Raw genomic sequence first — 23,509 nt, 5'->3', positions numbered from 1 at the left:
TTGTATTTCTGTCAAGCATCGTGGCATTCAGGATCACTGAAAGCAGGGTTGATAATTTGAAAGAGCTGGTAAAAATTTATTCTGCTCTGTGATGTACCGACTCAATAGAGATTTATGTTTAGAATACCAGCTCCATGGGCTTGCACTGAGAGGTCTATGGAGTCTGCATGTAATTGTTGATACTTATCCCACATATCCCACATCCTACTGGTGAAATGGTGTCTTTTTCCAATCCAATAAACAAAGTTTGCAGTAAGCCATCATATACTGCATCAAGTAAGATTACATCCAATAACATGTTCTGGTCAAGGATTGAATCAGATCATGAAAAAGCAGGATGTCAAGTGTATCCTTTCCAGTAAGTTGTACTAAAAAACAAGAAAAATATTTTTGTGATGAACAGCACAAAGAAACATCAACTTCACGTTTTGGAAATTGTACAATTATACATTCAATACCATACGAAGCCTCAAAGAGAGGGCAAGGCTGCCAACTTACTGAAGGGAAATAACATACATGTATCACTTTCATAAAGCAAATGTCGGTTGATAGAGTGGTCTGTGATGGCACAGGTCTTAATCATGGCCCTTTTGTGCCCAAAGCTCTTCCTGAAACAGGAATTTCTCCCACATTAATCCCTAAAGTGAGCAGGAGAGCTGTTATGCAGTAAAAGCACAGCAGTAAGTCATGCTTTTTAAAAGGGCCTTGTCCTTACTGAGAAAATACTTCGGAATTCTCCAGCAAGGTAAAACCAGAAGCCTAAAAAGCTATACAGTGTAATAGGATATGTATTAAATTGTATCACCGGCTGAAACGTTCTCTAAAGAAAACTCACAGAGTTCCACAGAACCATTTGAGAAAGAGATAGTACATGAGAATACACGGGATGTGCTGGATATGTCATCTGCTCCCCCAGGAGTTACTCTTCCATCACCATCAGCATACTGTAGCAACCTGTGTTCTGCAAAGTCAAATCTGAAGCCAACAGACAGAGTTGCCTCAGGACCTAAAGGAATATCCCATACAGTTTGTTGATTCTAGGGGATTGCATGGATTGAAATGAGCTACTTAGAAGAGCATTGCTGCTCTCAGTGTTGTCTCACTAAGATGTTTCAGGGGGAATAAATGTCGATGAGCACATTTGTTATGTCTGGTAGTGTCAAGAGCAAGGTGCAGCATTTCCTTTACCAAGATAATCCAGTAACTAATGGAATTGTTCTGCTTCTCAAATTTGGCTCTTTTGAAGAAAGCACAACAGTGACAATTGATACAAAAGGCTTTGATCACTGTTTTGGTACAGAGAAGACATGAATCATGGAATCAGATAATGGTTTGGGTTGGATGGGACCCTAAACATCATCTATTTCCAACCCCTCTACCATGTCTCATGCTTTTATGTAGCAAGTACTGTGAATGAGCAGTAGGAATCACATTAAACAGAGTATTTAGTAAGGAGATTTTATGGATAATCCTCTCTGAAGCAAGAGACGAGTGACAGTGAAGTGCCAGCTATGAGTGCTGCATAGTAGAAAGAACATAAAACTCGAGTGAAAGAGCTGGTATCAAAGTACAGTCAGGGGGACTCTAACCTCAGCTACGGTGGTACAAAACAGAAGTTCTGAAAACACTGCAGTTATTCTCAATTTAACTAGTATTGTAACCAAGATGAGATTACACTTAGAATTGGCAGCAATGAGTCACTTATGGGATGAGCACAGATTCAGACTTCCTGCTTGTGTAAGCAGTGCAGGGTGAGGTGAGATGGATGCCAGCTGAGAATCTCACCCAAGGCATGCATACAAACCAGCTCCCCACAGAGTCAGTCTTTGCAGTGCCTGCCACAAGAGCAGCAGTGGCCCAGAAGATCAGGCTGGGGATCTGGGCCCGGATCCCATGGAGGTTGGTGATGGAACTGTGATTGACTTCGAGGCAGATGTGGTTGTACGCTGAGCTTAATGAGCCTGTAATGAGGAAGATTCTTGATAGGTTATTCTCAGCTTTTCGTGTTACAGAAATTATAATTTCAGTAAACACACAGAGAAAAAGAAGCCAGATATAGAAAGTCATTAGAAATAAGAGAACTGACATTAAATTTAGAAGAAGTGGGATTAAACTTAAAGGTCTTCTGCTTTCAAACGTTTTCTTAAAAGCCATATTCTCTGAGAACACATGAACCTGCTTTAGTAATCCCTGTTCTCAACAGGTCAACAAATTCACACTGCTTCGATTCCTAACTGTGTTCATGTCAGACTGACATGAAAAGTGCCAAAAAGGGCAACTAAACTCTTGCTGAATCAAACTGTACTTTCATTTGTGTAAGTGGAAGCAATAGGAGACAGTGGACAGTGCTTGATGAATTCAAAAGATCTTTAACATTTAGTTATTTTGTGTGTGTGTGTGTGTGTGATGTGGCAGCTCACATTAAGGCCTGCACATTGATAGAAGTGTTTAACTCAAAGCATAATGATTTTTTTTAACCTGTAGGTTATGTTTCAAGGCAAAATATGAAATAACCCCACCTGGAATTGCTACAAATGATCAGGAAAAATCAACACAGTCAGAAATTCCAAGAAGATCCATGCAATAAAAATTAAAAAGTCTGAAAAAATATCCTTATCATTCCTAGTAAAAAAATTAAATGAAAGCCCAAGCCTTATTTGTTAATGTTTCAGATGATGACTTGGTAACATGCTGCAAACAGCAATTGCAAGAAAAGACTCAGTCACAAACAGGAACAACTTTGATATTTCTCTTCTGTAAAAATACAAAGGTTTTCCATAACCTTTTATCTAGAAGCTAAAGCATGGTAAATTCCAGCTGGAAGTAACAATTCTGTCTGTAATGTGAGGGAAACATTTATTGACAGCTACAGCAGATTTTATATTCTAAGCCATTATAAAATCAACATGAATGTTTTTCTAAAGAAATATTGTGTTCAAAGAAACAAAAATTCTCATATTTCTGATATGAATCGTTACTAAGGATCAAGAGGTCTGCATTCAGTTCTGTAACGTATAAACATCCATGAATTGTGATGGCAGATTTCTTGGGAAAAAAAAACATGGAGAATATTAATAAAAATCTTCAAGTGGTTTTCAGTGCAAAGGCTGAGCTTAGCCTGGATCAAAATATGCAAAATATACTATTTTTAGTACATTGAAGAGTCTTGCAGGCACATTTTTGAATGGCTGCACTACACGAGAAGCAAAAACAAGTGAAAATTTTGCATCTGGTATATTGTGTCTCTCCATCCACTACCTGCTTATTATTTCAACATAATTAATTTTCTTTGTGTGCTGGATTTTTTTCCCACCACAGAAAGCAGGAAAATGACATTTTCTCAGCTGTATGCAGGCTCCTTCAATTTGATTTTTCAGCCCATCTGTAATTCCCACCATATCACAAAGCTCTGCAGGCTGCCAAGTTCAGTTTAAGAAGATCCAAATTTCACACATACTTCACTTGATAAAAACTGACAAAAGCAATTGGACAAATAAGAATACCTCGATAAAGTTTAAGGAGGTGAAGCCAAGAACTGAGAATTGCCAGGCATTAATCTAAAAAACAGTGGAAAGTTTCACACTCTAAAATCTGACATTTTCCTTCCATTTTGGAAAGACAGATCCAGTAATGGTGTCCTTATTGTGCTAAGGGGGAACCACACACTGTCCACAATAAGCAACAGAGACATTAACAATAAGCTACCTTTATCTACGTTACAGGAGTGGAGCACTGAGGATTCATAGAATTGAAAAAGCTCTTTACTGTACAGCATTGGGTTGTAAAGAGAAAAGAAGGAGCAGACACTGCCAGAAATGTCTTTAAATGTGCCTAATTAGGAATTTCCCAAGCAACTTCTGCAGTTATAAATGGCATAAAGTTCAGGTTGGGAACCCAATTCCTGTTCTGATTGCCTTGTATTACCTTTTACTGCTGTGAAAAGGAATGTGATGATGATCTTCTGAATCTGCTTTTGCATTTGTCAGTATTAAGAAACAGGAATTGACCAAAGCTTTATAACTGCCTTCAAAATTCAGTTCCCATGGAAGGATCTTCCAGGAAGAAAGGAGGAAGCCAGTCCAAGCTCAGACAGTGAGGAGCATAGTCACTGATGCACATTACTATTAAACAAGAAACATGAGGGAAGAAAAGCAAAGATGTATTTCTCTGGCAGTGTGGCAAGGTAATTGCCAGTTACTGACCAATAAAATCAAAGGGTTATGTAAATATCCTCCTAAGTAATAATGCATTTCAATAGCACTTTCTATTTCAGGTTTACCAGCACATTTCTACCATTAGTGAATGAGTGTCACCAGGCTCTACTTAATCCTTCCAGTACAAAAAAAATCCTTTCCTGGAGACTGCCCTTGTAGTACACCATCTGTGTATGTCCTCCATGTGACAAAAAGGAAAACTAGCACAAAATGTCAACTCCTGGTATTGTTTTAATCATGGATGGACAATTCTCTTTTCAAAGAAATAAAGTCAGTTAGTTTAGTTTGGAAGCCTAACTCTAATTGTTAATACAAGCAACATGGTTTCAACCTCTAGAATACGACTTGTAGTGATAGTTTTTTACCCTTATTTAATGAAAAAAGGCAAAAAGTAGCTAAGCCCAACTTTTATTTATTTATTTATTTACCGTAAGAAACGATCCTGAAAACATGCAGCTCATCTGACAGCGGTCTGTTCCCCAGCATTTGATCACATTCCATCTCTCCTTATTTTTGTCTGAGCTTTAAAATAGCTCAGAAGAATAAGAAGAGAAGAGAACAAATTTCTTTGGGAGAAGGAATTAGAAACCATAAAAGTGTATATTTTCCCAGTAAGCATAACAAGAACATAAGAACAGTCAGACAGCTACAGAACACTCAATGGAATTAAACCTTAACTGAATTTAAAATGGAAATATAAAAATAAAAGCTTGTTACACAATTTGCGATTAACTCTGGGAACTCACTGCCACAAATATTTATTGGACCTTACCGCAAAGTACAGTTCTATAAATAAATAAAAGCATGTTGTATAAATAAGAGAAATGTGCTATATATAATAATGTAAATTGTAGAATTAATCCCAGAAGAACTTAAAGTCATCAGAAGTAGGGAAATGTCCTCCTGTCCAAGTTGCTTTAAAAGACCATAAAAGAGAGCCTTTTTTATGCCTTCTTTGGGACCTACCTAAGATCCTCCTTCACACTGAAGGCTGATGGCCCTATTCCAGTATAGCCAGTACTGCTAGTCAGCATCATGAGCATACAGCTCCTGTGGGTTTCCTCTCACTGATGCAGAAATTCTCTGTGCAAAGGAACCAGGCTGGAATAATGGATGAATGCTGTATATTGAAATTTTTGTTTAGGTGAAAGTACTGCTTGAGGAAGTGGAAAGAGAACCAAACCTCAAGGGGAAAGACTTAAAATACCTCACTATGTCAAGATGAATGTAAGGCTGTTAATAGATGATATCTGGTGATTTAGGCCTTTATTTGTCCCAGCTTTCTTATCATTCTTTCTCTTTCCTTGGCAATGTCCCCAACTCCATCAGTGGTAGGGCTGGCAGAAGAAGAAGAGTCCTCAAGGCTAATTGGTAACGGACAGTAAAGCCGTGTTCTCTGGCTCTGCAAGATGAGAGATGATGCTTTGCAACAACACGTTGCTTTCTGCTGACTGCTGCAGTGACAAAAATCTCCAGCAAAAGTACAAAAGGACAAAAATGTCCTTTGGTTTCTGAACCACTTTCACTGGAGATAACTGGAGTGCTCTGAAATGGGCCATATGTAGTGTAGCTGGGTTGTCAGGCTAACTGTGTTATGTTGGTTTAAAAATACATATTTTATCTTCAGGTATTGTTCATGTTGTTGCAGAAAAACTAATATATTATGAAGTGTTATTCCGGTCATTGCTTGCCACAAGGAAAAAGTTGAACCTGCTTGATCAGCATAGAAATACATATAGTGCACAACAATTGTGTACAAGAAAAGCACAAGAGAAATGGAGGCAAAATGTTGAGGGCTGATGTGGGAGAGTAGAAGCTCTGAGTCCTGGCTCAAAGACAGAACACTCAGAGAGATGAGGAAGAGGGCTGAGGTGCTGCCAGGACTATTTCTGTAATGACAGTTTCAAGTCAGTCCAAAGGCTTCTAATTTTAATCAGATTGCAAATTCCTTCCCTCCCCCTCCCCCCCCCCCCCTTTTTTTTTTTTGGTCTATTTCTTTCCCCATTGTGATTGAGTTAATCGAAAAGAAATTTAGAGGAGAAAACTTCTCTTTGGTACCTGACAGAGCCAAAGAGACTTACACTAGAGGAGTGACACCCTTGGACTGCTGTCATCTTTGTTGTACTCTGTTGCCTGGAGAAGGCTCAGAGAGTTGTCCAAACCCTGAAACATAAGGCTTGGGAAGAAAGACAACTGGATGAAAATTCATTCTTGACAAACTTATGGGCGAGGGAACAAATCTTATAATGCTATGTGGACAAGCCAAAGACAACAGTTTTTGAATGAATCAGTGCATGAAGCTGACAACAAAATTTCTGATCACTTCAAACCTTTTGCCAAAAAATTGCAGGATGACTGGAAATTACACCTCTCATGAGCAGCACGCCACTACCTTGACTCCCTTCCCTTACGAGAGGTCTTGCAGCTATAGTGTCTCAACAGACCAACTGGTCACTTAGGCCTCATTGACTGTAGATTGTAATCAATATTTTCCTGTTGAAATCTCATTTTTCTGATGAAGGATGAGTAACTAAAAGAAGGGAGAAAATCACAACTGTCCATGCTGTGTTTGCCTCGTGCGTTATCTAAGCTTACCTTATTGCTTATGAAGACAGATGTTTTTTTCAGTCAGTGACGATCCCTGAGGTTTTGTAGTGATTTGTATTGTCTTTGAAACGACTGAAGATTTCACTTCACATTCTGTTGTAACTCAGCTCACACTCTGGGAAGCATTTCTGAGCTGATAGAAGTAGTCTTCAGAGAAATCCCAAATATCTTCAGAAACTGAAAATTTCTTTTAGTATTTAACAAAGAAATTGGGTCAGGAGTCTGTGAATCTGCATGTCTGCAAAACACCACAGTATCCATGGATTTGGGTATTATGGGCTGAATTGTCCATTGTCCCCCAAAACAACATGAAACATCCTTAATCCTTCCCTACTTGGAAGGACATACTTGGAAGGCTCATGGACAGGGGTTTTCTTTGCTTCTTGAATAGTAACAGTAATAGTAGAGTTTCTGAAGGTGACTGAGTAAGGATTCCTTCTGTTCTGTCAGTTTACCCCTACTTTATTCCTTGCTGCATGCTCTGAAATGCAAGACTGTGGAAGACAGATGAAGTCTCTTGAGGTAAAGTTTCAGATAGACCAGATTTCAGGTGGGAATTCCCCGCTACACCTAATGTAGAGATACAACTGTACATCCTTCTCTGTGAAAAGGCCTTTTGCTTTCCAGTTGTGACCTGATATATGGAGTACAACTCCAGAGTCAGGCTGCTAAGTCATGTGCTCCACCACCAGTTTTGAACATGTCCTCATCTTTCCTGGCTTATCCTGGCTTTGATAAAAAGAACATCTGGGCTCAGAGAAAAAACAAATTACACAGCAAATTATTGTGTATTAACAGCCTGCTGAGACTCTTCCTTATTATTCAAAGTATAGCTCAAATGTATCAAATGTGATGGGAATGGCTCTTCCATAGAGCATAGGAGAATGAGTGTGTGGAAGGCAAATGCTGGAAAATATATGTTACCTTCCTCTTTTCAGTTTGTTAGGTAGCTATTTTCCTGGATGAAGAAAAAAAAACAACAAGATAAGGTAAAACTTCTACAATGAGAAAAAGCATACAGATTGTTAGATGTGAAGCACCAACTCAGAGTGAGCGAATAAAACTATAGCATTTTCCAGGAAACACGTAGATCAGAGATTGTGCTTGTAAAACATGACACGTTGGTGACCCAAGATGTGACTAGCTAAAGCAAACTCCTTGCTCCTACAACTGTAAGCTTTCTGTGGCACTTTACAAGCAGTGATAATTGTGTGTGGCCTTTCACAAGGGAGGATACAAAACCAGAGCCAGGTCACACATTAGCACTGCACTCAGCCAGCTTATTTATCAAATATTTGGCTGGACAGTAAATGCCTCTTCATTACACACACAGATTAATAGTGAGAAGTGATGTGAAGGCTGTGTCCAGATCCCTCACCACAAGCCACCACTTATCGTGGCCATCTTTCATCATGAAAGACTAAAACAAACATGCTTTTCTTTGCCAGAGGTCATGTAAGCTATATTTTTTACTGAAAATATTGGATAGACCTATTGAATCAACAGCTCTGAGAGGAGACGAAGTGTTGTCTTCCCAGAGGTTAGACACTGCTTATTCTACCCTGGCTCTTCAGAAAGTGCTTGAAGATTTCTAGATGAAAGGGCCGGGGAAAGCGAGTAGTTGATTTTCAAATCATTACGTACCTTAGAAGTTGAAAGGCCTAAACCAACTGTACTGGAATGGTCGAAAGTAGTAATGTTTGATATCACAGGATTTCCAAACTGTGCAAAATCTGCATGGAATCAACTCAGAAATTTTTAGCGTCTTCATAGCTGACGTAGCTGACTCTTTTCCTTAGCATGTTAGTTTCATTCTGCTGCGTTCCAGTTGCTAAACATAAAGTGAATTCAAATCTCATCCACCCTGATCTCTCACTTACTCTGTTTTGTATCAGCTTCATTGGGAAGGATGTGGAAAGGAAAGAGATTACATAATTTAAGTACTTTTTAGCATTCACAAGACTATCTATGTGCGGGAAAGAATATTTGCCCCTTTAAATGGTTGATGTTGAATTAATGACATCAAGTTGTATGTGCTGGCTTAACATGCTTCTACTTTTTCTGGATATCATCACTGTTCTCATCCTGCAGATATCACCCATGCAGAGGCCTTGCCCTCACTTCAGAGAATATCAGCGGGAGAAACACACTGCCAAAATGTGTGATAAAACCACAGTACACAATTTTTCACACATCAACACTGTTGTTAATTAAGACAACTTGCAAATCTGGATGGGAACTAGGTTTTTTGGCTGTACTCTGTGAAAAGAAAAAAAAAACACAGTAGGGATTTCTGTTTTCTTGAAAGAACAGAGTTCATCTGATGGCTGCTGTACAGCTTCTAAACTGAGAGCAACAGTGGTAGAGAAGGAGTGCCCACCAGGTTGAGGTTTCAGTTACTGCCAGTTTCTTTCTCTTATTCCTCTTGAAGTAGTAATGTTGCTCATATTCTCTGATTCTGAGGAATGCTGCTATCTTCTCAGTCCCACATTGATTAGTATGTGCTATTAAATCCAAGTACATGCTGTCAGAATACTGGCCATGCTCACTTCCGAGAGTCTGACTTTCAGTCTTGATCAAATTATGACTCACTGAACTTCCAAACTGTAGCAAATCTGTTTCCTAGCTAAGAACAACAGCAAGGCACCTTGCATTCAGCTGATCTTACTTGCATCAAATGCAATGCTTCAAACCTTCAGGGTGATATTTTTTCTGTATATACACTACAGAGTACAAGATGGTATTTCTTCTTTTGTTCTTTAGTGCTGAGAGCAGCAACCTGCAGTGATTGCTGTCCCCTTTTCTCCTTGGCTGATGAACGTATGATTGCCCAATTAGTACAAATGTAGGAAACAGACAAGGAACAAATAAGGCAGAGAAAGCAATTTATTTTGGAAGCAAAATAAAATGAAGTTACACCCATAACACTGTTGTGAAGAAATTCTGGAAGGGGTTTTAAGAAGTGTTAGTAGAACAACATTACATTTTGTGCAGTGTGAAAAGTGTGGACTTCAATAGGATTACTAATGAAACCTTCCATAGAAAAAAATTGAAACAGAATGGCTTCAGAAAAGGAAACAGAAAAGTTTAGAAGTTTAAAATCAAAGCAACAACTTCTTTCTTTTTTCTCACTGAAGACCTAACAGGCCATGTGTTGTTGAACACTATAAAAAAACAATTACTGTATGTCCAGAGAAGAAAGGCACAAGCACAATTCCTCAGGAGCTGCTGCAGAGAAAGGTAACACCCTAGGGGAACTGAAGGATAGCAGAGAAGATCAAAGGTTGGACCAAGAGAAGGAGAAGACCTCACTGAGGTGCTCTGGGATGCACTGTGCAGTGCTCCCTTACATTTCATACTGGCCTCGTGGCTTCATATGTGTATTACTCAATTATTTCACTGCTGTTCTTTCGTTTGTCTTGCTTACTCCTCTTTCATCCCGTGAAATCCTGATGGGTTATGAGGATAAGTTGTTTGCTTGTGGAAGGAAATTACTGCAAGAACTTCAGCACTCTTTGCAACATTTTGCAAGTGCAAACCTGTGAGTTTTCAGTACTATGTTGTGGTCTGACCCCCGATGGATGGAGGCAATTAAGAAATGTAACTGACTTGCTCAAAGATAGCCTGCTCATCTCCTGAGCACCTCTAAGGATTTCTGGCTTATGCCCGAGATGTCTTGGTGTTGTAGGAAAAACAGATGCATGCCAAATCCCAAAAAATACAAAACAAGGCTTACAAATAGGATTGGTTTCTTCAGCACAAACACACTTTTCTTTAACTTTTTTTGACATTAGTTTGTGTTTTCAACAAAGGAAGTGCTGAGTGAAAATTTCAGTCCCCCTGTCTGCAATTAAAATTCGCATCATTCCTGAATTTTGTCCTCTTACTTTTTATTGGTGACTTGTTCTTTATTTGGTACAGCAATGATTATAAAGCCAAGGGACCGTCTAAATTTAAGAAACAATGGAGTTTGTAAAAGATTGAATAAGAAAAAATGATGTGGTGTCAAGGTAAAAGAGCAAGATAGCTCCCTTCATGGATCTCATGCCTGGTTCAATCCCTGCTGAAGTTTCTATCAGGATTTCACAGCTCTGAGCCCTGCCTTGTTTCCACAAAATAGAGCAAAGTCTGTGATGCTGACTTTTAATTTGCTTTTCCTAAAATAGTTCTTTCTGCTTCAAACTTTGAAAAACCCATTTACTGCAACGTTTCTCTTTTGTGTTAAATTAAGCAAATTTGAAAATAAATATGATTTTTTTTCAGTCTGTTTTCTTTTAGAAAATATCCTCCATTGGAGTAGAACAGATTGTGCTAAAACACCTGATTATAGCAAAATCTCTCCATGAGGCCACTTGGCATTGTTTCTTTCTTTTCTGCAAATGATATGATAGGAACCAAAAACTCGAAAAAATTTACATAAGTGTATTTTATTCTTTCCTTGTACAGCATGTAAATATGCTCAACGCTGTTGTCAAGAAGATTTATTATATCTATTCAAGCACAGAGGTAGCATGGATTGTAGCACAAATTGTTTTCAAGGAGGTTCCTGAACTGTCATAGTATGTACGTGTGTGCATTTACCTCTCCAGGCTGCTCATTTAACAATAATGAATTAGGGTTTAGTGACAAAAGTCTTCTGCCCCCAGTATATTCATGTTTGACCGTTAAATCTACATGCGTGACATCTCACTTTGGCTCCAATTCTGCACTTGATGTTAGTGAAGAACATTTGCATCCTAGGATACCTGAGCAACATGACATTAAGCAGCATTGTAATGGAGCTTTCTCTTGGGCTGACTGGTTTTGTCTCTGCTGACCTCACTGCCCTTGGGCTTAGGATTCAATGTCAGGGCAGAGCCCTGGTTTTTAAGAGGCTTCCATGTGCAGAGTTAGCAAAGAGTTTCAACATAAAGTGGAGGTGATGAGAGAAACACTTTCCAGGACCAGCAGCCATCCCATACCCAGCAAGGGAAGCAGATAGTTATGGGGATGGCATTACAAAGCACATGCAGGAGGAAAGAAGGGGGAGTTCAGTAATGAATTAGACATCCTGTTTTCCATCCTGCAAAACAAGCTGCAAAAAGCCATGTATCTGATCAGTCTTTCCATATCCTCCATTAGCTTGCTCAAAACCAGATGATTTTTATAAATAAAAACAGGCAGTGCTTGTGATCATCTTGTGCTCTGATTCTTAGGCTGGCCACTGTGGGGACGCCTGCAGATGTCTGCTTTCAATGTGATTTTGACCTGGACCCTGGCTTGAGGTAAAGAAGCACTTTCTGAGGCTTCTGCTGAGTGTTACCATCATGTTGGCAGCATAACTACAACCTGCTTTTATGGAGTGGGAAAATGCTATTGTGGCTAAGATTTCGTTCTCTTTATACTATCCCTTATATTTTTAAAGCACTCTTTCTCAACTAAATTTTAGGACATTTAATTTAATCTGAGAACTCCTATGAAAAATTAAATTGTTTTGTTATCTTCTATTCTGTTTCCATGAAATAAAATAGTCATTTTTATTGGAAGAGATTTTTATATAGAAAGAAATAGTATTTAATATGGTCTTGTTTTAGAGAAAGTAAATGAAAAATTGTTGTAGCACATTTAGGCAATTGCTTAATTTTTATATACTACACAGTCCCCGACCATGCAAAGGCTTTACATACAGGTGTCTTTTTCTTTTCTACGTGGTCTTCTAGAAAACTAAAAAAAGTATTAGAAAACCAGAGAACTGTAAGCTAAATCTACATAATTGACTGAAGAAAATGCCTAATTTCTTCTGCAGAGAGGATTTATAACCTTGTAACTTTATACTTTATGGCCATTACAATATTTATAACTGATTGGAATATAAAGTGAATGTTATTCACTTGAATATACTTAGAATCTCTGATGTTTAATGTTTGGATACTTCCAGCACCGCTCTGAGGCCGGGAAGTGCTATGGTGTTATCTTTACAAATGGGAATGGAGAAATTAAAAGTGGCTTTCTGCTCAGACAAGGAGCATCTTACTGAAAGAAATGATGTATCTAATTAGAGATTAAGGCTTGCATTGTAGCTGTTAGCCTTCTCTTAATGGATTGTTTCAGTATCTTGAGCCACACCTGTGTATAGCAACTTATCTGGCTATTATATTCATTATTTAGTAATTAAGAAACCTAATAATCCAATCAGGTGACCTCATTCCGAAAGGGCAGACATTGCAGTGAACGATCTTTCAAAAGTTCTCTGTATATTTTCATACCTACGTGTATGAACTGCAATTTCATGTTTTTGCTGAGTAGGGGAACAGAGGAATTGAACAGCATGGTGGGAGGCAGAGAGATGAGGGACTGTGAAGATTTTATAATGTTACTGGATCTAACAATCTCTTACCACTAAGAAAATGCAGAGGAGAAATGGAGTGGTGCTGTAAGCAGGCAAAAGTAAAAAACTTATGGGCAGAAGTGCTTGCTTTGTTGAGGAAAGCAGCATTAGAAAATGAGCTCTGTTAAGTAACTATTTTAAATGTAAAAATAATAGCCATTTTCCTTGGGTCCTTCTCAAACTATGTCAGAAGTTCTTGTCTTTCCATTGCTTTCTGAACCTCAAGATCAACATCCCAGATGTTTCAACTGGAAGCCTAGCAGAGCAGTGTTGGGGAACTAAGCAGAAACTCTGCTGTAGTTAAGCTGCTCTGTGGACAGCTTGTGATGTCATCAGCCTGCAGTCATAAAAAACATCTGCCTAGACACTGGGCCAAAGAAAAAAAAAAAGAGGAGGAAGAGAAAGCAGGTAATTAAGGCCAGATGATGATAACTGGCCACCTTAATGGAGATCTGCAGTCCTAGAAGAGGTCATTTTGTAGACAGCTTCACTATCATGCCTTACGCTGTCACTAATCCCGGAAGAATCCTAAATGTTTGGCACTGGATGGTTAGTATTTATTGAGCTTTAAAGGTCTGTTTCAATTGTCATCCAACAAGAGCTCATTGGAAGTGTGAGGCTGAATACAATCATCTGCAGATAAGTCTGTGGTTTGTGAGTATGACTCTCCTGCAGATGGCTTCATTCATGCAAATAGCTTCAAGTGATTTTAAGTGATTTAATAACTTCCTCACTGTCCTGTGCAGACTTCCTACTCCTGTGCTGTGACCTAAGGCGTTGCAACCCTGCAAAGATGTTAACCTTGAGCAGCACTGGCAGGGCTGATGGCAGCTGACCCAGGGTACAGGGCTCAGCCCCATCCAAACAAAACATGTCTCATGTAGCTACCTTATGATTGCTGTGGAGAGGGGCATGGAGGGAGAGGAATAATCCCCAGTTAGGAGAATGTGGCCACACATGCAATCTTATAAAATTGATTAAAGTTGCCGTAAATATAGAATGAAAGAGAGAGAGTTCTGCTAGATAAAATAAAAGCATTTGTGAGAGTAACCAGCACAGTCTCAGTACAGAGAGAAAGCAGGTAGATGGAAGAATAGGGAAAGAGACAGAGCCAAGCAGTGTGGCTCCCCATAACTCCCTATACTGCCTTAGAATCTCTTCAGTTCTGCTTTGTAGTGACCCCTAGGAACATAAGTATATCAGTCTCTGATGAGAGTATTAATGGGGTGAATAGGTGGAAGGTCTGTTTGCTGCTCCCATAGTTTCCCAGCTGGAAAAGGCAAGGGTTTACTTGTGAGTCAGAATAAACACTGTCCAAATGTTTTTCTGTTAGCAGCCATTGCGAATTGGTGTACTATGAAGAAAGGCGATAGACATGGTCAGTCAAAGGACAGAGACTGTTTATGTGACTGAGAACTAACTTGATAATTCTTTGAAAAAATTATTTCTTAGTCCGGAACTGCCCAAAGCTCTGAATGGATTGCATTCACAAGGGTCATGGAGCTATTTCCTTCGTAGGATTTTTGGCTATGGTTGGGAGCAAGGCAAAATAGCCAGTTATAAATATGCTGTTTGACCCAGAGTTCGTGACAGCTGCCATGTCATCCTTAGACTTTCATTTTCTACTCAAAAACAATCAAGGGCTCTGCTCATGCTGGAGCATCACGAAAGAGCCAAGGCATCTTTCAGAATCTGCATAGCTAGAATTATGGTCATGAATAGCTAGGATTATTTTTTGGTGGTTCATACTTGCGTACTGTGCTCCAAAAATACTGCCTCCTATTTATTTCCTTGGAAATTACTGCAGAAACAAGGAGCACAGTAACTTTGAGAACAAATTCTCAGCTCCCAACATTATTTTTCAGCAGTCACCACCATTAGCTATGCATTTTTGCCGGCAATGAACAAAGTCTGCATACTCTGCTTGTAAAAATCTGCATGGCAGTCTGGAACGTGGCGTGACTTTCGTGTTGCTGTTGCCACTGCAGAAATGCATGATCCACTGCCTCACTGTGCTCACATCTATATGGATAATCTGGTGACAGAAGATTATATCAAAAAGGCTTTTTATTTCATGAATTCCTGGCCATAATCACATGGAGTTTAGGAGTCAAAGCACCCAGTGAGACCTGGGTATGCCCTAAGGAGCCTCTCTTCTGGAATACTTCTGCATTTACTGGGTGTCACTGTCTTCTTCAGAAACCTGTTTCAACCTCAGCAGTGAATAAACTCAGCATTTCCTGGTGCAGCAACATTTTAAAATTCATAGGAAATAACCACTGAGATCTCTAATTCTGAGCTACTTGTGCAACTTTAAGGTAGCTTTCCCGATTAACAGCCCAGCTGGAGGGTTATGGACACAGCTCACTATCAGAATAGTTTTTCCTTCAGTAGGGGATCTGAGGATAAAACAACTGATGGCCTGATAGCCTTCTGTCTCACTTCCAGCTATGTGGAGGTTGTCACATGGCAAGCCTTGGTCCATTGCCAATAAGGTCATAAATTTTCTTTGTGATTTTGATCAATCCTGAGTTAGTTTTAGTTAGTTTGCTTTGAGAAAATTCTGTACAAAAGCCAAGATATGGTAGATTTGAGGTTTAGGCAAATAATTTGTAACTTTTTTCACATTAAGCAAAGCAGCTTGACATAATGCATGTGCACGGGGATGTTTCATTGAGGTTATCCATGGCCCTTTCCAGCAAAATAGAGGTGTTGGACTAAAGATCTTGCTTCCTGAGATTTAAGAGATCATCTGCTGTAGCTGTTAGTGTTTACCATAAACTCTGGATTATTTCCAAGCCAGGCATTTGACATCAATGCATCATTTTGCTGCTATCAAAAGTCGACTTTCCCAGGAGTTTTCAAACCTACACTTCATTCCAGGCAATGAAGGGTCTGTGCTTTTATTGCTTTTGTAATATCAGCAGTTAAAGTTCTGCAGTAACCCAAATGGGAGGCTGTGTACTAGTGACCTGTTTTCCTGTCACTGCACTGCACGATGCTCTTTGATTAAAGCCAGAGCCACAGATTTGTTCTCCTTTATTTTTATTAAGGATATTGTGGAGATTCCTCTTTGACAGTGAAAGAACAGACCCAACATTTTAACAGTAGCTTCCTTTGCTTAATATTGTCTTTCCGAGAGATAAAAAACAGAACAGTTTTCAGACCTATCTCTAAGCCAGGTGAAATGAGAATAGGATGGGCAGTAATGCTTCCTTCCAATGCTTGGAAAACTCTCCCATTACCAGGGCTTCCTGGAGGAAAAGGCCTTTCAGCAAATAGGGATCAGAGATAGAAATTGTTGTTTTTTCCATTATGCCTTTTCTGCAGGATCTCCTTGCAGAAGGAAGTGTTCTGTCTTGCATTGCTTCTTTTTTCCTCTAAGCTATAGGCCTGAAATTGTGCAGAGCCAAGAAAGAAAGGGGAATAATATAGCTATGCTGGCATGGGAAGCCCCTCACGATGTGTTACATGAAGGCCTGCCACTTGGTAATCCAAATGTCTCAGTGATCTTTGGGTGGTCAAATGGACCAGTGAAATTGGCAGGAAAGGAAAACACTACTCAGATCTACTGCTTGCAGGTGCCTAGGCTATGGTAGTTTACATGAGAGTAGACAAATAAGCCATAAATCTTTTGATTTCCTCTGCATGACTGATGTATAGGTTTCACATTTCAGTGAGATGGAAGAATACCAATGATAACAAAGATAAGCTTGAAAAGTTTAAAAAATATCATTGCCATTCAGATAACCCCTTGGAATTTGCTGATCCCTCATTACTAAGGTGCAGTCTTAGCCCATAAAATATTGCAAATCAGACATAAACCCTCCCAAAATACTCATCACAATTTGGAAGTAATATTTCTGCAGTATATTTGATGCCGCCTACCTGGTTTTATTATGTGTTTACTTTAGTGGTGTGTAGGACGTCTGCAGTTTGCTACAGGTGATGGTAATAATGAAATATTGTTACTTCAATATAACCTAATTTGTCTGGCTGCACTGACACACGAGTACTTTGCATCAGTTTCATATGACAGTTCTCAATTCTGATTCAGTGTGCAGAAATAACAAGTCAAAGCTGAGAACCTGCACTCAAGAAACTCAACCAAATTAAAACAACTCCCTGTATCACTGTAACTTGCCCTGTGCCAAGTCTGTCACTCTCTTCTATCAGTTCAGCCTGTTTGTGCTGGAGTGCCTCGACGGAAAGGACTGTCTCACAGAATCACAGAAGAATGCTGAATCAGAAGGGACCCACAAGGATCATTGAGTCCAACCCCTGGCTCCACAAAGGACCACCCAAACCCAAGTACTCCCTGATCTCCAGCAGCTAAGGATCTGCCCGCTACCCTGAGCAGCCCATTCCGTGCTCACCGCCCTCTGGGGCAGATCCTTTCCCTCATCCCTACGTCCCAGCTTAGCATCATCCACATATTTACTTAATACAATTTCCAGATCCTTATTGGAATAATTGATGAAAACATTAAAGAGGACTGGCCCTAAAATGGAGCACCACAGAATCCCACTGGTGACAAGTAGGACAACTCTCAAGCCATAGACTTTTTTCATTTTAGCATAGCCTTTTTCCATTTGCAATGCTTTTTCCATTTTAGGTTTATAGTTCTTTCTTAATTATTATCCATGGGTCACGGATAGGATCACGTCTGCAGTTCTCTTAAGAAATATCCTTCCTAGAATCCTGATGATTTTCATTTAAACACTAACCTATATCATTCTCTTGTCTGGCTGCCCATCTGGATTAAGGTTTTCAAGCTTTTCTTTGAACTGGTTTAAAGCTTTTCTTTATTTTTTCTGTCCCAAAATTTCAGGATGTCTTCTTAGTCTTCTTCTTTCATCCTGCAAACATTTATGTTGTAAATACAAGGCTGGACTTAGTCCAGAAGCTTAAATACCCACAAAGTTTGGAAGTGATGAGATGATTTTGCTCCATTTCTTAAGTTCCATGTTTTTATTTGTGTTTTTTCCTATTTTAGACGTATTCAGATGAAACTTTTCTGACTCATACAGGCTGGTGTCTCCATCCGAATTATCGCTGGTTAGGGATAATATATGTTGTTGTCAGCCACATGATGAAATGTTTTTCCATCTTTTTGTAACTTGTTTTTCATGCATAGCATTTTCTTTTTGCTGGAGTCATGGGGAAGCTGTTATAATTTTGCATAGAATCAGTTTAGTCTACTGGTTGTTTCCAAGTCAACTTTTTCTCTGAATCATACATCTTTCGATTCACAGACTTGTTTGTTTTAAGATGGACGATTTGTATGCTAAAATCACAGCCTTCAGGGGCATCTGACACTGGAGGCAGAATGAAAGCAGGAGAATATATAATGCCACCGAGATGTTGATCATTATTTGTTTCATATAAAGGAGAACAAAACAGCCTGGTAGAGACAAATTAGGAAATGAATTTTGGCTTTCCACACTGAACAAACAGGTTGGCCTTTATTCCATGCTATCAGCGCTAGTTAATTCAATAACTACTTGGGAAAAGAGCTGTTCCTTTGCAAATATTGTGGATATGTTGGCTGCGACTTATGGTTGAACTCTTGGGTGGGACAGTGACACAGTCACAACAAATATCTAGTTATGTATATTACAACTTCTATAAGCAGATTACTGAGCTGTGCCTAGCTTGACTCTTGGCAAAAGTAAACTGACTTGGATGCAGACAAATAATTTCCTACCAATGGTGGAGTTCATACGAGGATGTCAGAGCAAAAGAAATCATACATTATCATTCCGATAAAGCCGCTTCAATTCTCAATATTACAGGCTTTTTTATGAGACAGTAACAGCATCTAGTTAATCTAAAGAAAGTCTGTTCCAGATGTGTTTGCATCTTTTTTTTTCTTCATGGATACCTCTGACACAGCTGGGCACCCAAAGAGACCAAGTAAAATGGAGCTTTTTGACAACACTGCAGGTTTTAGGATCACAAAGACAGTAAGTTTTATGTTTCTCCTTCAGAAACTAGAAAGCTCAGTCTAGCTCCTACTAGAAAGCTCCTACTAGAAAGCTCAGTCATCTCACACTTCTCTTTCAGGACATCAACCTGGGGTTTCACTTGTGCACTGATTTTCTCTTTTTCCTCCTCTTTTTCTAATCACAGGGGTTTTAATTACAGTGGCCTATGCCTGCCTTGTTAAGCTCCTTCCAGAAGAGCAGTGTTATTTATGGTTGGAGCTGGGGGGGAGGAAGTGGGGAGGTGCTGAGGTCTGGGCCAGGACTGCTTCCTGCAGTGGACACTTGCTGCAAGAAGATATCAAGCAGCTTCTTTTGCTCATCCTGTGAGTGACGGGGGTTGGAGAAGCTGTGCAAAGAGCAGCAGGGCCCTGTATCAAGCAGATCTCTGAGTTTGGAGGTGACCTAGTCATTTACATTTCCTCACTTATTCGCCCATCCTCTCAGCCCTGCATGTGTTCTTTTATTGCTTTTGGAAACACAGTCATTGTTTTTCCTAGCTGTATTTGTGTCAAATATTTATTAGGGTTGTCTAGCCCTTAGCAAAGAGTGCTATGAAGAGAAAAAAAAGAAAGAAAGCTGAGTGCATTCTGTAGTTTTCCTGGGGAGCAGGTAAGAAAGAGCTGGCTGTGTGCAATGGCAGAGATCCAGCGCAGCATAAGGTGTTTGGCCCTCCCTGAGTAACTACAGCTGGAGGTCACTAATAGCTCTGACATGTACAATGTGTGGGAAATGATGTGCAGCTTTTCGTTTTGGAATCACCTGGGAGAAATAAATCTCCGTTCAGTGTTCATTTCTCTGTGCAGACTTATACCCCATCAGGGTGTCAGCCTACCAGTGCAGATGCCGGCTGTACCTTGTTGCTGCAAACAGCCCTTTCATCTGGAATCAGTTCAGTTCCTTCTCCTCAGAGGTTCAAGTGATTTTTGTTTGAAAGCAGCTTTCTTGACAGTAATAGTCATAAAAGCAGCCATTATGAGCTCTAGGCTAAAAATACTTGAGAATTTGATATATACCTTCTTTCTGAAAGCTTTTTCCACACAAACACACAGGCCTTTGCTGAAGTATCTCTTGGCTTTGCATTAGCAAACAAGACATGAAACTGTACCTCCTCATTTTCCTGATATACAACTGCTTCATTTCATCAACTATGTAAAATGCATGCCACTACATAAAACTGCTGCATGGATCCCTTGGGAAATACATGTTTTTGTTCAATACTGAATTTATTATTTTCTCATTTCCATTACTGTAAAATATTTGCAATTAATGTTTTCCTCAACCTATTTGAAATTCTACCGAGCTTTACTGAAAGTACTTGAAACCTCTTTCATTGATCATCTCTGTACAAACAGGATTTGCATATTTTTTAAGCTGTTGATGAGTGTTGAAGTTGACACTATTCTATGGGTGATTTGGGCTTTTGAAATAATGTATTTTCAGTTTCCAAAAAACAAGCCACACTCCAAATAATGAAATTAATCTGAATTGCAAGCAAAATCTTATATTTCTATCCTAACACCCGTAGACTGGAGAGAGGAAGGGGATCTAGTAGCAGGGATACTCACTTGGAATAAGGTATTGCACAGCGTAGTCGAAAAATAGGAAATTATGGAGTATAACAACTACAGTGGCACACCTGTGACCCCAGTCTTTATCACCCAAGTCATATTTGGGTTGTGCTGGAAATCAGTTGAGAGAAGGAGCCGTGGAGGAGCTCACCTCCAGCATGACCAGATCTTTGCTGAGGAAGGAGACTTGTTTCTGTGCAGTGAAACTGGCAGCACCAGAGCAGCATCCCTCCTGACATCCCTCTAGCTCATCTGAGAGCTCTTTGAACAAATTAATCTACCACTACTAGCAATAACAAGGACATATCCAATAAATTCCCAAATTACAGTAGGAGAATTCTATTGCCTTTGAGCTTAATAAGTAGGATTTTCTTTAATGCATTGTTTTTTTTTCCTTTTCTAAATTAACTGAATATGAAAGGTCAGTGTACTGTTCAAGAATTGCAATTGCTACAAATGGCTTTGTAAGGTTCATGATTAGATTTTAAAAGATCAAAGGCTCATATGACTAAAAGAAGGAATTACTTCCCAGTAAAGTCAGCCTTCCCTTTTGAAGATGCACTCCACATTAATGGACCCAGTGAATCTCTTTACACAGACTGATTTCTGCAGCTTTGAAAGTCTATTACCATCCTACAGAACCTTTCACACACTGGATTTACTAAATGCAAGTTTTGAATTCCTTTCAGTGATGCAAAGGAAATATTTTAAACTGGAACAGCAGGAAAATCATTAATTCAATTTTAAACATTCCCATTTAAAAGTATGTTATCGTTGTTCCACTGAACCTAATCCCTTCCCTTTCTTCTTTAACTGAACCACAGATTTTCCTCGCTTGGCACCAAAGCTGTGAACTTTGCTTAGCTTTATTTCCAAGGACTTTAAGGCAAAGACAGTGGCTTACTATCAGTCAAGGTAATTCTGTGTTATCCTTGCAGATCAAGTTTGTCTCAGAATGCAGTTTGCTGGAAATAAGAGATGTGGCTCATTGTTGCTTGCAGTCAGCAACAACAGAGGGAGTTTCTGAACTCTACGACAGCCAGGCAGAGCACAGTGCTTCCCCTCAGGTGCAGTAACTCTAGCAGAAACCCTTTCCCCTTGTCCTATAATCACAGATCCTGCTAAAGAGTCTGCCCCCTTCTTTCTTGCAGACTCCCTTTAGATACTGAAAGGCTGCTATCAGGTTACTTTGTAGCCTTCTTTTTTCCAGGCTGAACAGCCCCAGCTCTCTCAGCCTGTCCCAGCAGGAGAGGTGTTCCATCCCTTGGATTACTTTTGTGGCCTTTCTCTGGACGCACTTCAACAGATCTATGTCTCTCCTGTACTGAGTACCCCACATCTGAATGCAGTGCCTCACCATTGCAGAGTAGAAGGGCAGGACCACCTCCCTCAACCTGCTCACCACACTTCCTTTGATGTAGCTCAGGATACAGTCTTTGTACTCAAGTGACACCTTCTTCAAATCTTCTGATGACTGGTAGTCTTGAACCTGAAAGGCTTGTTTCTGTCTCTGCAGGAATCAAGCTTTCGTTCTGTACCAGAGCAAGACATACAGTTTCAACCAAGCTGCATTTAAATTTAAGTGATGGAAGGTGTGCAGAGAAAGATGCTGCTCTGAATTACCAGCAGTAAGCTCCAGACAATGCCAGTCCACAGGGACAGATGGGACTTGGCTTGTCATTGGTATCTTCACTGAAAATGTTGAAGTAATGAGCAGAGAAATTCTTAATATTGTTATGCTCAAGTATGTAATTATCATCCACTTTCCCACTTGACAACTCATATGAGATACATGGTGGTCTTGGTGTTACATGGTGTTACATGGTGTTACAAAGGTGTTGCATGGAAGTCGTGGTGTTACTCTGGCACTCTCCAAGCAAGTGATGCTTTTTGGTTACTGAGCTTGCACTTGTGCATTCTTCTCAAAATGATCTCTTTGTAATTTATTGCCTTTTCCTGGCCTTTGAGAGCTGGAATAGTAGAACATTTTCTCAGCTGAAATTGGAATTAAGTGTAGGAAAAATCCTACAACATCTAAATGAAAATGAAGCTACTATTTTACATTGCAGCTTTTGAAAACTTCTGTCTTCCAGTGCAACACTTCTTGATTTTTAGCGATGTCATGGTAATTGCTAGCTTAAGGAAAGGAGGATTTTTTGCAAGTAGAATTTTTGCAGGAAAAAATGTTTTCTGTTTAAAATTTTTAAATGTTTTGATTTTTTCTGAGCTTTAAAAAAATCTTCAGTTTATTTTTGTTTTTGTTTTTATGTGCAATGTTTTGGTTTACATAATGTTGTACAGAAAAGTGGAAATATTTAACAAGTTCCAATGAGTTGTTATTAGACAAGTTCCCCAGCTTTAACTTGAGCTACCTACTGGGTAGTGAGGATCCATCAAACACACCTCAGCTTTTCCCAGGCCACCTGTGCTTGCTTTTGAATAATTTCTTTTATCCTATTCGTGTCTAAAATATTTTTCTTTCTTATCTTCATAGTTAATATCACATTGGGAGATATGCTACCATGATAACTGACATAATACACACATCACAGAACATGCAGACAATTTCTTCTTGCGTCCCAGACATGGGTTATTCTACAGAGGAATAAATGGACACATGGGAGGATCAGGGTTTCTGATGAAACTGAGGTTTCTTGACTGCTGGGAGCTGTGTGAAAAGGAAAGAGTGTTCCCATTTCAGAGGAGCAGGAAAACACAAGAGCAAGAGGATGCATGAAATGTGCTGAAAGAAAGATGGGGCTTTTC

At 39.4% G+C, this 23,509-nt stretch overlaps 1 long non-coding RNA gene across 6 annotated transcripts in view; it reads left to right on the top strand.

Annotated features, from left to right (window-relative positions):
* Positions 1-23,509, top strand: part of LOC128081616 (uncharacterized) — a 71,566-nt gene that overhangs the window by 22,148 nt on the left and 25,909 nt on the right. For 5 of the 6 annotated variants that reach the window (XR_008207289.1, XR_008207288.1, XR_008207287.1 and 2 more), the window contains exon 3: positions 12,017-12,085. This is a non-coding gene — a long non-coding RNA (uncharacterized LOC128081616). Of the gene's footprint in view, positions 1-12,016; positions 12,086-22,259; positions 22,346-23,509 lie in introns of those variants that run through there. The other variant, XR_008207291.1, reaches the window with a different exon arrangement.

Source organism: Tympanuchus pallidicinctus, unplaced genomic scaffold, assembly GCF_026119805.1.
Source record: "Tympanuchus pallidicinctus isolate F22 unplaced genomic scaffold, pur_lepc_1.0 scaffold21, whole genome shotgun sequence".
Taxonomy (NCBI): domain Eukaryota; kingdom Metazoa; phylum Chordata; class Aves; order Galliformes; family Phasianidae; genus Tympanuchus; species Tympanuchus pallidicinctus.
The sequence above is the reverse complement of the archived record's forward strand: the minus strand, read 5'-3'. Positions and strand labels throughout refer to the sequence as shown.